The 15,634-nt window shown below is 34.7% G+C and overlaps 1 protein-coding gene across 1 annotated transcript in view; it reads right to left on the bottom strand.

Annotated features, from left to right (window-relative positions):
* NAALADL2 (N-acetylated alpha-linked acidic dipeptidase like 2) overlaps positions 1 to 15,634 on the bottom strand; it is a 1,542,421-nt gene that overhangs the window by 1,511,058 nt on the left and 15,729 nt on the right. The window lies entirely within an intron of this gene.

The raw sequence follows: 15,634 nt of genomic DNA, 5'->3' as shown, positions 1-15,634 counted from the left end.
TTAAACAAGATGGATTTAATTGATATTTATAGGACATTCCACCCAAAAACAACAGAATACACATTTTTCTCAAGTGCTCATGGAACATTCTCCAGGATAGATCATATCTTGGGTCACAAATCAAGCCTTGGTAAATTTAAGAAAATTGAAATCGTATCAAGTATCTTTTCCGACCACAACGCTATGAGACTAGATATCAATTACAGGAAAAGATATGTAAAAAATACAAACACATGGAGGCTACACAATATACTACTTAATAACGAAGTGATCAAAACTTCGTTACGACGAAGTTGGGATATACGACGACCCAAAACCTATGGGACGCAGCAAAAGCAGTGCTAAGAGGGAAGTTTATAGCAACACAAGCCTACCTCAAGAAACAGGAAACATCTCGAATAAACAACCTAACCTTGCACCTAAAGCAATTAGAGAAAGAAGAACAAAAAAACCCCAAAGCTAGCAGAAGGAAAGAAATCATAAAGATCAGGTCAGAAATAAATGAAAAAGAAATGAAGGAAACAATAGCAAAAATCAATGAAACTAAAAGCTGGTTCTTTGAGAAGATAAACAAAATTGATAAACCATTAGCTAGACTCATCAAGAGAAAAAGGGAGGAGACTCAAATCAATAGAATTAGAAATGAAAAAGGAGAAGTAACCACTGACACTGCAGAAATACAAAAGATCATGAGAGATTACTACAAGCAACTCTATGCCAATAAAATAGACAACCTGGAAGAAACAGACAGATTCTTAGAAATGCACAAACTGCCGAGACTGAACCAGGAAGAAATAGAAAATATGAACAGACCAATCACAAGCACTGAAATTGAAACTGTGATTAAAAACCTTCCAACAAACAAAAGCCCAGGACCAGATGGCTTCACAGGTAAATTCTATCAAACATTTAGAGAAGAGCTAACACCTATCCTTCTCAAACTCTTCCAAAATATTGCAGAGGGAGGAACACTCCCAAACTCATTCTACGAGGCCACCATCACCCTGATACCAAAACCAGACAAAGATGTCACAAAGAAAGAAAACTACAGGCCAATATCACTGATGAACATAGATGCAAAAATCCTCAACAAAATACTAGCAAACAGAATCCAACAGCACATTAAAAGGATCATACACCATGATCAAGTGGGGTTTATCCCAGCAATGCAAGGATTCTTCAACATACGCAAATCAATCAATGTGATACACCATATTAACAAATTGAAGGAGAAAAACCTCATAATCATCTCAATAGATGCAGAGAAAGCTTTCGACAAAATTCAACACCCATTTATGATAAAAACCCTCCAGAAAGTAGGCATAGAGGGAACTTTCCTCAACATAATAAAGGCCATATATGACAAACCCACAGCCAACATTGTCCTCAATGGTGAAAAACTGAAACCATTTCCACAAAGATCAGGAACAAGACAAGGTTGCCCACTCTCACCACTATTATTCAACATAGTTTTGGAAGTGTTAGCCACAGCAATCAGAGAAGACAAAGAAATAAAAGGAATCCAAATCGGAAAAGAAGAAGTAAAGCTGTCACTGTTTGCAGATGACATGATACTATACATAGAGAATCCTAAAGATGCTACCAGAAAACTCCTAGAGCTAATCAATGAATTTGGTAAAGTAGCAGGATACAAAATTAATGCACAGAAATCTCTTGCATTTCTATACACTAATGACGAAAAATCTGAAAGTGAAATTAAAACACTCCCGTTTACCATTGCAGCAAAAAGAATAAAATATCTAGGAATAAACCTACCTAAGGAGACAAAAGACCTATATGCAGAAAATTATAAGACACTGATGAAAGAAATTAAAGATGATACAAATAGATGGAGAGATATACCATGTTCCTGGATTAGAAGAATCAACATTGTGAAAATGACTCTACTACCCAAAGCAATCTACAGATTCAATGCAATCCCTATCAAACTACCACTGGCATTTTTCACAGAACTAGAACAAAAAATTTCACAATTTGTATGGAAACACAAAAGACCCCGAATAGCCAAAGCAATCTTGAGAACGAAAAATGGAGCTGGGGGAATCAGGCTCCCTGACTTCAGACTATATTACAAAGCTACAGTAATCAAGACAGTGTGGTACTGGCACAAAAACAGAAATATAGATCAATGGAACAGGATAGGAAGCCCAGAGATAAACCCACGCACATATGGTCACCTTATCTTTGATAAAGGAGGCAAGCATATACAGTGGAGAAAAGACAGCCTCTTCAATAAGTGGTGCTGGGAAAATTGGACAGATACATGTAAAAGTATGAAATTAGAACACTCCCTGACACCATGCACAAAAATAAACTCAAAATGGATTAAAGACCTAAGTGTAAGGCCAGACACTATCAAACTCTTAGAGGAAAACATAGGCAGAACACTCTATGACATACATCACAGCAAGATTCTTTTTGACCCAGCTCCCAGAGAAATGGAAATAAGAACACAAATAAACAAATGGGACCTAATGAAACTTAAAAGCTTTTGCACAGCAAAGGAAACCATAAACAAGACCAAAAGACAACCATCAGAATGGGAGAAAATATTTACAAATGAAGCAACTGACAAAGGATTAATCTCCAAGATTTACAAGCAGCTCATGCAGCTCAATAACAAAAAAACGAACAACCCAATCCAAAAATGGGCAGAAGACCTAAATAGACATTTCTCCAAAGAAGATATACAGATTGCCAACAGACACATGAAAGAATGCTCAACATCATTAATCATTAGAGAAATGCAAATCAAAACTACAATGAGATATCATCTCACACCGGTCAGAATGGCCATCATCAAAAAATCTAGAAACAATAAATGCTGGAGAGGGTGTGGAGGAAAGGGAACACTCTTGCACTGTTGGTGGGAATGTAAATTGATACAGCCACTATGGAGAACAGTATGGAGGTTCCTTAAAAAACTACAAATAGAACTACCATACGACCCAGCAATCCCACTACTGGGCATATACCCTGAGAAAACCATAGTTCAAAAAGAGTCATGTACGAAAATGTTCATTGCAGCTGTATTTACAATAGCCAGGACATGGAGGCAACCTAAATGTCCATCGACAGATGAATGGATAAAGAAGATGTGGCACATATATACAATGGAATATTACTCAGCCATAAAAAGAAATGAAATGGAGGTATTTGTAATGAGGTGGATGGAGTTAGAGTCTGTCATACAGAGTGAAGTAAGTCAGAAAGAGAAAAACAAATACAGTATGCTAACACATATATACGGAATCTAAGGAAAAAAAAAAAAGGCCATGAAGAACCTAGTGGCAAGACGGGAATAAAGACACAGAGCTACTAGAGAATGGACTTGAGGATATGGGGAGGGGGTGGGGTGAGATGTGACAGGGTGAGAGAGTGTCATGGACATATATACACTACCAAATGTAAAATAGATAGCTACTGGGAAGCAGCCGCATAGCACAGGGAGATCAGCTCGGTGCTTTGTGACCACCTAGAAGGGTGGGATGGGGAGGGTGGGAGGGAGGGAAATGCAAGAGGGAAGAGATATGGGAACATATTGTATATGTATAACTGATTCACTTTGGTATAAAGCAGAAGCTAACACACCATTGTAAGGCAATTATACTTCAATAAAGATGTTAAAAAAAAAAGAAAATAAAACCCAGTTTTCCAAAAAAAAAAAAAAAAAAGGAACAAAGGATCTGTAGCCTGATGTCTTTTCAAATATCTGAAAGGCTTTTATCTGAATAACAATCACAGAATAGAATTAAAATTTAATTTAATGGAAGTCATGGAAGAGGTAAATCTGGGTGGATTTTAGCTTCAAATAAAGAGGAATTCTAACACTTATTTAACAATGGAATGCACTGCCTCAAGTAGGAACTATGCTCTTTACAATGTTCCTCAACAATCTGACCTTTTATTTCAGAAAATTGATCTAAAATTTTTAGTACCTGTAGCCTACAGGTACTAAATATATCCAGTTCCCAGATCTCTGTCCCACCCTAGACAGATCTTTTTCGGGCTTTCTCACTGTACCTAAATGAACAGAACTAGCTCCCTTGGGAAGGTAATCAAGTGCCTATCAATGGCAGTGTTCAGACACACAAACAATAACCAATAAGTGGGGATACTGTAGAACAGAACTTCTACATCAGAGAGAACTGAACTAGCCAATCAGTACATTTTCTAAAATAAACAGATTTTTATTTTAATGGAGAAAAATCTCCTTTGTCCATTAAAATTGACATAATTTCATAAGGATAAAATTAGGATTCCTAAGAGGGAGTTTACAGTGTAATTCCTAAATAAAAATATTTTGGCTCTATCATATGCATTTGTAATTCTGTGGGAGGTATTTTATGTGCTTACAAGCATATATGAATATATATTATTTCATTCCCTTCTTTATACACAGGAGTCTAAACACACATAGTGTTCTGTACTTTTTTTTCACATAGTGATAAATCGTAGAGAATTTTTCATTTCAGTATTTAAATAGCTTCAACATTTTATATAGCTACATAGTAATCCATTTTATAGCAGTACCGTTGCTCATTTGACCACTCCATGATTGACAGTTCTTCAGGATGTTTCTGTTCTTTGCTATAACAAACCATGTTGTAACAAATAACCTTATAAACACATCATGCCTCATGTGTAAGTATACCTGCAGAGATATATATTAAATATATATATATATATAATAAATATTATAATAAAGGAAATATGTATTGGTAATTTTCATAAATATTAATAAATTGCTCTCCAAATGACTGACATTTTAGAATCCCACCCACAATATGGGAGGGTCTGAATTCCCTCAGCTTCAACAACACAGCAATTCCACAGTGTTTTAATGTGAAAAGCCTTACATCTCAAGATAAAATATATAAACCATAAAGAAAAAATGTTCTAGAATCCAACAACACATTAAAAGGATCATACACCATCACCAAGTGGGGTTTATCCCAGGGATGCAAAGAGTCTTCAGTATACGCAAATCAATCAATGTGATACACCATATTAACAAATTGAAAAAGAAAACCCATATGTCATCTCAATAGATGCAGAAAAAGCTTTTGACAAAATTCAACACCCATTTATGATAAAAACTCTCCAGAAAGTGGGCATAGAGGGAATCTACCTCAACATAATAAAGGCCATATATGACAAACCCACAGCAAACATCATTCTCAATGGTGAAAAACTGAAAGCATTTCCTCTAAGATCAGGAACGAGACAAGGATGTCCACTCTCACCGCTATTATTCAACATAGTGTTGGAAGTCCTAGCCACGGCAATCAGAGAAGAAAAAGAAATAAAAGGAATACAAATTGGAAAAGAAGAAGTAAAATTGTCACTGTTTGCAGATGACATGATACTATACATAGAGAATCCTACAGATGCCACCAGAAAACTACTAGAGTTAATCAATGAATTTGGTAAAGTTGCAGGATACAAAACTAATGCACAGAAATCTCTGGCATTCCTATACACTAATGATGAAAAATCTGAAAGAGAAATTAAGGAAACGCTCCCATTTACCATTGCAACAAAAAGAATAAAATACCTAGGAACAAACCTACCTAGGGAGACAAAAGACCTGTATGCAGAAAACTATAAGGCACTGATGAAAGAAATTAAAGATGAAAAAAACAGATGGAGAGATATACCATGTTCTTGGATTGGAGGAATCAATATTGTGAAAATGACTATATTACCCAAAGCAATCTACAGATTCAATGCAATCCCTATCAAATTACCAATGGCATTTTCTACAGAACTAAAACAAAAAATCTTAAAATTTGTATGGAGACACAAAAGACCCCGAATAGCCAAAACAGTCTTGAGGGAAAAAAACAGAGCTGGAGGAATCAGGCTCCCGGACTTCAGACTATATTACAAAGCTACAGTAATCAAGACAATATGGTACTGGCACAAAAACAGAAATATAGATCAATGGAACAGGATAGAAAGCCCAGAGATAAACCCATGCACCTATGGTCAACTAATCTATGACAAAGGAGGCAACGATATACAATGGAGAAAAGACAGTCTCTTCAATAAGTGGTGCTGGGAAAACTGGACAACCACATGTAAAAGAATGAAATTAGAACACTCCCTAACACCATACACAAAGATAAACTCAAAATGGATTAGAGACCTAAATGTAAGACTGGACACTATCAAACTCTTAGAGGAAAACATAGGAAGAACACTCTGACATAAATCACAGCAAGATCTTTTTTGATCCACCTCCTAGAGTAATGGAAATAAAAACAAAAATAAACAAATGGAACCTAATGAAACTTAAAACCTTTTGCACAGCAAAGGAAACTACAAAGACGAAAAGACAACCCTCAGAATAGGAGAAAACATTTGCAAACGAATCAATGGACAAAGGATTAATCTCCAAAATATATAAACAGCTCATACAGCTCAATATTAAAAAAACAAACAACCCAATCCAAAAATGGGTGGAAGACCTAAATAGACATTTCTCCAAAGAAGACATACAGATGGCCAAGAGGCACATGAAAAGCTGCTCAACATCACTAATTATTAGAGAAATGCAAATCAAAACTACAATGAGGTATCACCTCACACCAGTTAGAATGGACATCATCAGAAAATCTACAAACAACAAATGCTGGAGAGGCTGTGGAGAAAAGGGAACCCTTTTGCACTGTTGGTGGGAATGTAAACTGATACAGCAACTATGGAGAACAGTATGGAGGTCCCTTAAAAAACTAAAAGTAGAATTACCATATGACCCAGCAATCCCACTACTGGGCCTATACCCAGAGAAAACCATAATTCAAAAAGACACATGTACCCCAATGTTTATTGCAGCACTATTTACAATAGCCAGGACATGGAAGTAACCTAAATGCCCATCGACAGATGAATGGATAAAGAAGAAGTGGTACATACATGCAATAGAATATTACTCAGCCATAAAAAGGAACAAAATTGGGTCATTTGTAGAGACGTGGATGGATCTAGAGACTGTCATACAAAGTGAAGTAAGTCAGAAAGAGAAAAACAAATATCGTATATTAACGCATATATGTGGAACCTAGAAAAATGGTACAAATGAACTGGTTTGCAGGGCAGAAATTGAGACACACATGTAGAGAACAAACGTATGGACACCAAGGGGGGAAAGTGGCAGGGGGGTGGGGGTGGGGGTGTGATGAATTGGGAGATTGGGATTGACATGTATACAGTAATATGTATAAAATGGATTACTAATAAGAACCTGCTGTATAAAAAAAGTAAATAAAATAAAATTCAAAAAAAAATGTTCTAATAGGTCCAACATTTATTAAGCTAAGAGAGTTCAGTGAACAGTATACTAAAAGCAGCACTGGGAATTAAGACTTCACCAAAGTGCTATGAAGAAGTGAAGCAAATTATCACAAAAACAGTAACCTAAAGAAGTGTATTTAACAATGGACACCCAGATATCCTGTGTGTGAAACCCAATCTCCCTTAATAAAACCCCTCAAACCCAAAATCTGTTAAGGTTGTTCCCGAAGGGACAGTCCTTACATGGGGTCATATGGCTTTAAACACAACTACTGCTTCCTAGGATTTTCTCATTGGGAGTGCTACTAATTATGCTTGACACACCATGCTGCTAGGTCACAGTAGACACATTCCAAAAAAATAGGAATACTGTATCCTTCCCTTGATCCTTTCCTTAATAGCACAAATGAAACACAATTACCAGCCAGCATGATACAAGTTAAATGCAACGGGCAACTAGCAGTGGTCACCTAAATCCATTTTCCCTTGCTTCATAGTAACAGAGTTTTAGCTAAGTAGCCAAGCATACAGAGACTATACTTCCCAGCCTTCCTTGCAGCCATGTGTAGCCATGTGGCAAAGTTCCAACCAATGGAATGTGAAAATTTTCAGGCACTTTCTTAAAAGGAAATTGTTTGCTTTCTACTTACGCTTTCTCCTATTTCTCAAACTAGAATGCAGAAATGGTAGTGACCCAGATCTAACTTTGCAGAGAAGGACAACTTCCTCCTAGACTACAAAGTAACAAAATGTAACAAACTTGGGACTGGTAACCTTGTGAAACTAACCACTTTGACAACCTTGACTACCCTACTATTGCTATGTCAAGGAGAAATAAGCTTCCATCTTTTTAATCCAATGGATATCTTTGTTACAGTAACTTTGTCTCTCAAATACACACACAAACAGATATACACAAACATATGCACATACACAAAGATTGGCCAAGGGAGGTATTAAGAAAAGGTAAAAACTTTTTTAAGTACAAATAAAAGAAAAGAGGTGTGTGTAGGTTTAGGCATCAGGATATAAGACTACAACTAAGAAATAAAAATAAGTAAAAATTAATAAACAGAAAGAAAATAAAAAACTGACCAAAATAGAAGAATGACATCAGAAACATATTTTCTGTGCTCAGAAAATTGATGTTATTGCAAAAGCATTAGAAAGAAAAATACACTGTAGTTCAGACACCTTGTTTTATATTCAAATAATTACTTCTCACAAGCAGAAAATCACAGTAATTCAAATATAATTAACAACTGTATTTGGAAACATTTAAATACATTTAAACTTTCAGTGAATTATAAAACAAATATGGTATCTTAGCTTGATTAAATAATGACAAATAAGAATTTAGCAGAAAAGATACTGAAACTCACCCAGTAAACATTATTGAATATGTACTAGACAGACACTTGTGCTGGATTTGGGGATACAAAGGTGAATAAAACACAATTCCTATTTGGGAAAATATCACTAGCAAATAGCACTAATTGTGTTGATATATAAAGATAAACATTCTTCAGTTCAATCGTGTCAAAATTACTTTATTATCAATTTTTTGAACAATTATTTTTTTAAAACACACAGAATTATACATACACACTCAATCTCTTTAATACAATGATCCTTCAAGAAAAAGTTTTCATTGTGTTTAAAAATGAGTTTCAAGACAAAAAAAATTATTTTGAAATGTAATGAAAATTCACATTACATATACTTTAAAATTATTAATGCCTTTTAATCATTAAAGCATTGTTCCAGAAGTAAGATACTGAAGTTTGTTAGGCCTTTATATATAAACCATCTGTTCAATAAAGACTGTAAAATGCTTAAAAATAACAGCATGTACTAACTTATTCCTTTCTATTCTACATGAATTTATTCTAATTATTACAGGAAGGAAAATACTGGCAAACACCTTGATATTTCATTTAACATTTTCACCTGAAAAGTGAATCATATAATAGGATATCTTAAAGTGTTATCTACCTAAAAATGACAAATATTTAATCTAATGAAAAATAATCTATAATTAATCTAACTTAACATTCACTTGGAATTTGTCAAAATCAAACATTTTGTTTTAACTCACTTTAATGCATTAAAATTCTGGAGTAACTAGCTGTTATATTAGACAAATTCTGTCAAGTGAAAACATAACTGTAACAATTTTATTCATTTTAAAAAACTGTTTGAAGCTTACAAACTATCCTACCATTGTTATGTGAAGGAGAAATAAGCTTCTATCTTATTTAAGACAATGTAAATGGCTCACTGATGACAACCCTCCCCCCCAAAAAAGTGCCAGAAATTACAATAATATAAGAAACTAAGGCAAAATTATACAAAAAAAGAAATGAAACTAACAACCAACTTTAAAATGATCATTTTAGAGTTTAACATATGAAGTTTTATACTATGAAACTGTTATTATGTAACTTTAAACTAAAAATTGTTACAGATATATGTTAGAATAAGATACTACAGTCTCGGGGTTTCCCTTGTGGCGCAGTGGTTGAGAGTCTGCCTGCCAGTGTAGGGGACACGGGTTCGAGCACTGGTCTGGGAAGATCCCACATGCCGCGGAGAGACTGGGCCCGTGAGCCATAATTACTGAGCCTGCGCGTCTGGAGCCTGTGCTCCGCAACAAGAGAGGCCACGATAGTGAGAGGCCCGCGCACCGCGATGAAGAGTGGCCCCCGCTTGCCACAACTAGAGAAAGCCCTCGCACAGAAACGAAGACCCATAAATAAATAAATAAATACATACATACATACATACATACATACATACTACAGTCTCATAAATATTATTAGTTTGTGGAATAAGCCTACAACTAAAAACAATAAGATCTAAATCAAGAAAATAATAAAGGTTAAAACCAAGAAATATTATAGCTCAGAAATATGAGGTTTTCTGGAATTCCTTATTTTTTCCCACCAATACATATTATCAGCATCCTAATTTCCAAATATGCCTTCTAACCTCTAGTGATTACTTTTAAATTTATTTCTGTCTCAACTTTGCATTCTTCAGCCACTTCTACTTCTTTTTAAAAAGGCACCTGAGAGAGTAAATTTTAAAATCTGACAACAAAAAGAAAAAAATTGGAAGATAATTAATCATTAGTGTATAGCATTAAATTTAGTTTTTAGAATTCTCACAAAAAGAACTTCAGATATACCTACATATCAGGTATTCTTCACTCAACCTATTGGCTTTCTCCCCTTTGAATATGATAGCTATTTCTCAAAATAAAAGAGTGTATGCAAAATCATATCCGCTTATCTAATCACCCTTCAACTTGATTCCCAGGCTTCCTGTCAAGCTTGCCTATAAAGGTCCTTCTCAGGTAGCTGAAATTTTTCATTATTCTTTTATCCTTTTATCTCAATGTTCCAACACTGTTACTGTTTCCAGCAAATGGAAGGCTTTTTACATAGTAGGACAAAAGCATACAGAGTAGAGATAGTTGAGACCTCTAAGCAGCCCTTCAGGTTCTTCCCCACAGGAGATAATGTGCTACAATGCAGATTTCACTGACTCTCTGCAGGATCTCACAAAATCTGCAAATCCCTCCTTGCAGACCCAGCAACAAAACCATACTTTCCTAATTGTCTCTTCTGTACAATTGTTTGTTTTATGTAGCATTCTTCTAAAGAAGGTGATTCACTGTGCACAAGTTATCAGAGGCTGAGCAATTACTTTTACTTTTAAACTCTGCATGTTCCCAGGGCTAATTAAAGCCCAGAAATATATAGACTGTTCACAGTAGCTTTCTAATATGACAGAACACTGACAATGAAGCAAATGGGATAACTGAATTACCATGTTTATAAACCAGAATCTACTAGCACCTCTGTTAACAGTCAATCAATTAAAAAGAAAACAAATAAACCTCAACTTTGTGGGACCCTTCCCTATTCTAACTCTGCAATATGAATTGACTTGTTTTAACTAACTTTGTTGTGTGTTAATACTTGTTCTAAATGGTCCCTTCACCTTTCCTTACTTTCACTTCAAGAGCATAGTGAGAGCTATTGTCTCCTAATTCAAAGATGCATACACTGACACCTCTCTACTAACAACTGACTTAATTCTCTAAACTGTCTCAGTCTTGTCAATTTTGAATCCAGATTTATCTTTATTTTTCAGAGCACCAGCCATTTTAAAGAGATTTCTACATTACTGAAGATTTTTCCATTTCATCTTAGCAACTTTTCATTGGTTTTCATAGTACTTCCATATTTTTATTCCTAAAAAATATTTTTTAAAAGTCCATGGTAGCCTCAATAAATATTTGTTAAATAGTTTAAGAACTGCTCCATTATTAAAATAGCCCAAAAAATCATACAGAGAGGAAATTTTCCTTCTGATTTCAGTAGATGTGTGAAAATAAAATGATTATATATTCTGAATTGATTTTCATTTGGAAATATAGTGCTGTCTTTGTGTTGAGTTCTGAAGAATTTTCCACAAGTCAAGGATACATGCTCTAATAATCATTCCTTTATGGAAGTGAGGAACAACATTTAAGAAGAAATATTTAAAGAAAAAATATGTAAAAACAAAAATCAAGGTTTTTCTATGGGCAAACTAATATTTTTCTCATGCCTTCCATGTAAAACAATGGTATTAAATGAATAGAATATTAAAAATTAAAGATGCTTTAACAATAAAACCCTGAGAAAGAATAAATCGTGCCTTGTTACATGATGAATTCCTAAAATAGTCTAAGTGGAATACAACCATAGAACACACAATTCATTATATCCATTTCAAATTATTCTTTTAATGAGATGTAAAATTCATAGACTATAATGCCAGATAAACTATTCTTTAAAGTAATTTTAACATATAGATATTAGAAGGACAAGAACTCACACACACAGTTATTGTCTTAGAAGTTTTCCCCCCCCCCCCACCAGGGATCAAACCCATGCGCCCTGAAATGGAAGTGTGGAGTCCTAACCACTGGACTGCCAGGGAAGTCCCTCTTAGAAGTTCTTCAAAGTACATGAGGGAATTGTGGTATAGAAAGTCTAATGCTATCAAAAAGCATCTTGTTAAATAAAAATGTAAACTAGTTTATTATCATATATTGTGACTATTTCCAGAAATAATCTTAACATTTAATTAATCTATTTTCAAAATAAGCCTGTGTAATAAAATTTATCATAAGGTTAGGAAAAGGGATGTTGAAGAAAGTTTCCCGAAGAAATATATATTATTTTGAATAGCAATCTACTTTTGCACAAAGTAGTACTTTTCCAACATGAATAAAAAGATCTTAAAGCAGGGAAAAATCCACATAGCCTTATCAAGGGATCTAAGGACCAAGCATTTTGCTCAATAATCTTGTCCACAACACTATCCATCTTTTCCTACAAAATGAAAAATATTATTGAAAAGAATAATAAACTCAGATAGGTCCCATATAACCAATAGAATGTTTATAATACAATACTGACAAACTGTTGTTGTACTCTTGAAATCAATAAAAAATACATTATGTGTAAAAAAATCAATACTTAATTCATGCAACCATCAGTATTAATACTGGCGTAAAATACTTCATTTCGCATACAAGTGAGGTAAAACGCTTCATACTAGAAAAAACTTAACTGGTGAGAAAACTATAGTGAACGAGTAGTATTTCATTCCTTACATTCTATTTAGCATCTGTGCATACATTTTCTAAAGTATATTTATGGCTCTCAAGTTGCATAAGGACCTCCTGTTAAGGTTCAGGGTAACTTAACAAAAGGAGCCATATGTACTTACCTTTTACAATCACAATACATCCATCACAGCTAAGCTGAAGCTGCCATACCAGTCATAGAGAACAAGGAGTTTTTCAGATTACAAAGAATAGGGAGGGGAAAATTCCAGGAATTAGCCAGCATGTAATTGAGGGGATGGGAGAAGAAAAGGAAAATCTAATCCTAAGAAGAATCTCTTCAATAAGCTAACTCAATTGAAGAGAAAAGCCTCAAGAAAACAAACTTCCATTAATTTAAAGATTGAATATTTATGCAGACAACTTGAATGTCCAGCAACAGAGAAATAGTTAGATTTATTATGGCCAAGTCAGATGATATATCATGCAGTCATCAATAATTACACTTACAAAGTTAAAATAATATTTTAAAAATACTCTATACATGTTATGTTGAAAAAGCAGAATGTTAAATTATCTGGTAAGATCTCAAAAATATAAGGAAAAAATAAAATAGAAAAAAAAGCAGAAGTAAAAAATGCTGAGATTTTAACAGGGCATCTCTGGGTAGTAAATTATAGGTGACTTTTTTTTCTATTTCTTTATATATTTCTAGGCTTTCTAAATGTTCTGCAATGACTATATTATTTTGATCATTAGAAAAAAGTTTATAAACATAAAATTTTTCAAAGAAAATATTCTCTGAAAGTCAATTTGAAACTAATGTAACAAATCAGAGTAATACTCTATTTTGAAATAGTTGTACAGTTGACACTACACTTGAACAACATGGGTTTGAACTACTTGGGTCCACTTATACCTGGATTATTTTCACTAAATACATTCCACAGTACTACACAATACTCAGTTGGTTGAATCCACGGATACAGTACCATGGACATGGAAGGCCAACTATAAAGTTAAAAGAGGAATTTCAATTGGTGGGGGGCAGAGGCGGGGTCGAGAGGAGGGATATGTGCCCCTGACCCTCAAGTTGTTCAAGGCTCACCTGTACTTTGCTCTCAGAAAATAACACAATAAGTAAACAAGTCTTATATACATGATCTGTGTCACCTGGATCTTTCTATCCAAACTTTTTCAAATAGAAATAAATGCTAAATGCTTCCATTTTTCCCACACTGCTTTTACATATGAACAAAAAAGCCAACCAAACACAAAACTGATCTTTGAATTATTTCTCTTCCTTATGCAAGAGGAAAGCACATTTAGGGCTTATATGATATGGAGAAGAAAAAATCAAAAATAGTTCTTAGTATGCTTTATTCTGTAGGTTTGATTCCAGATGCTATGACTCAATGCACTCTAGCATATCCACTTATTATGGGGGATTATTTATGGATGTTATTGGTGGAAGGAGAGGGGGAATTGTTTTTGGTTTCGTCTTGTTTTTTCATTTTGCTTTAGCAGCATGCGTTTATGTTCCTATAAAGTCAGATTATCTGGAAAGCGGGTTTCATTTTTTAATCCTGGTAATGTTGCCATTATCCCACTAACATGTTAAGGCAACTTTCCAAAAAATTAAATAATTTTTTCACATCACTTCAAAATTACAGACCATGTACAATATAACATGCAGGTGGTTTTGAAAACATGAACAAAAGGCAAGATTACTGTCATTAGGTGCTCTACTACCACTCTGTAAAGCTTCAGTGGAATCCCATTTCAAAGACTGTATCCAAGTGAAGAAACTATCTTTGAAGCTTAGAGTGGTATATTTAAATTCCCGTTTTGAGGGCAAAACACTCGGTGATTCCATAACTGGGATAAGAGTGCCAAATGAACCCAGCGCAGACAGCAAGAATTCCAAGTAAGCATTCTCCCAAGTCACTGCCCACTGCACGTTCTTCACATGTAAACCTTATTTAACACCAATTCTGAGAAAGCCAACTAAATAAACAGTCTTCATTTTCCCCACTTCCCCACTATCCTCAAATCTGACATCTCCTCCACTTTAAAACACACTTGTCTCTTAGCACCTCTTTCATTCCAGGCAACTAGTCCCAAATGTCACCCAGTGGTTCTATTATAAGAGGCCTCCTCTGGGCTTTTCTCCCTGAACAGCACTATAGATTCTAGATGAGCATCTCCTACACCTTTTGGACTTCATGGACCCATAAAGCTAAAAACAAAGCAGAACAAAACAAAACAAAAAATATATATATATGAGAGAATTGATATAGGGTTATCAACCTTTTCTCAATAATGTTACTAGAAAGAGTAGGACAGATATGATTATAGAATAAAAGAGAGTGGAAAAACTCACTGCATAATCCTTATTTTCTCATTTTGTCAAAGACCAGTGGAAATTTCCTAAAAACCTTGGGAACCACTCTTCTGGACCATCCCTTCCTTAGAACCCTTCTCCCCTCACTCTCTTGCCCATTCCCTCAGGTTTTCCTCTGCCCTGGAAGAGTAATGGCTTTCTAGTCTATCTTCATAGCCCCCTAAAAGATAAGAGAGGCTTGAAGAAAATATTAACTAAATTAGGGAGCAATCCTGAGTCGCTTAGCAGCTCCACTAGAATAACGTGAAATAAAGAATAAAAGTGCACTGAAAGTGCTTCTGCAC

This window comes from Balaenoptera musculus, chromosome 4, assembly GCF_009873245.2.
Source record: "Balaenoptera musculus isolate JJ_BM4_2016_0621 chromosome 4, mBalMus1.pri.v3, whole genome shotgun sequence".
NCBI classification, from domain to species: Eukaryota; Metazoa; Chordata; class Mammalia; order Artiodactyla; family Balaenopteridae; genus Balaenoptera; species Balaenoptera musculus.
Note: the sequence above shows the minus strand (reverse complement) of the source record. Positions and strands in the feature narration are given on the sequence as shown.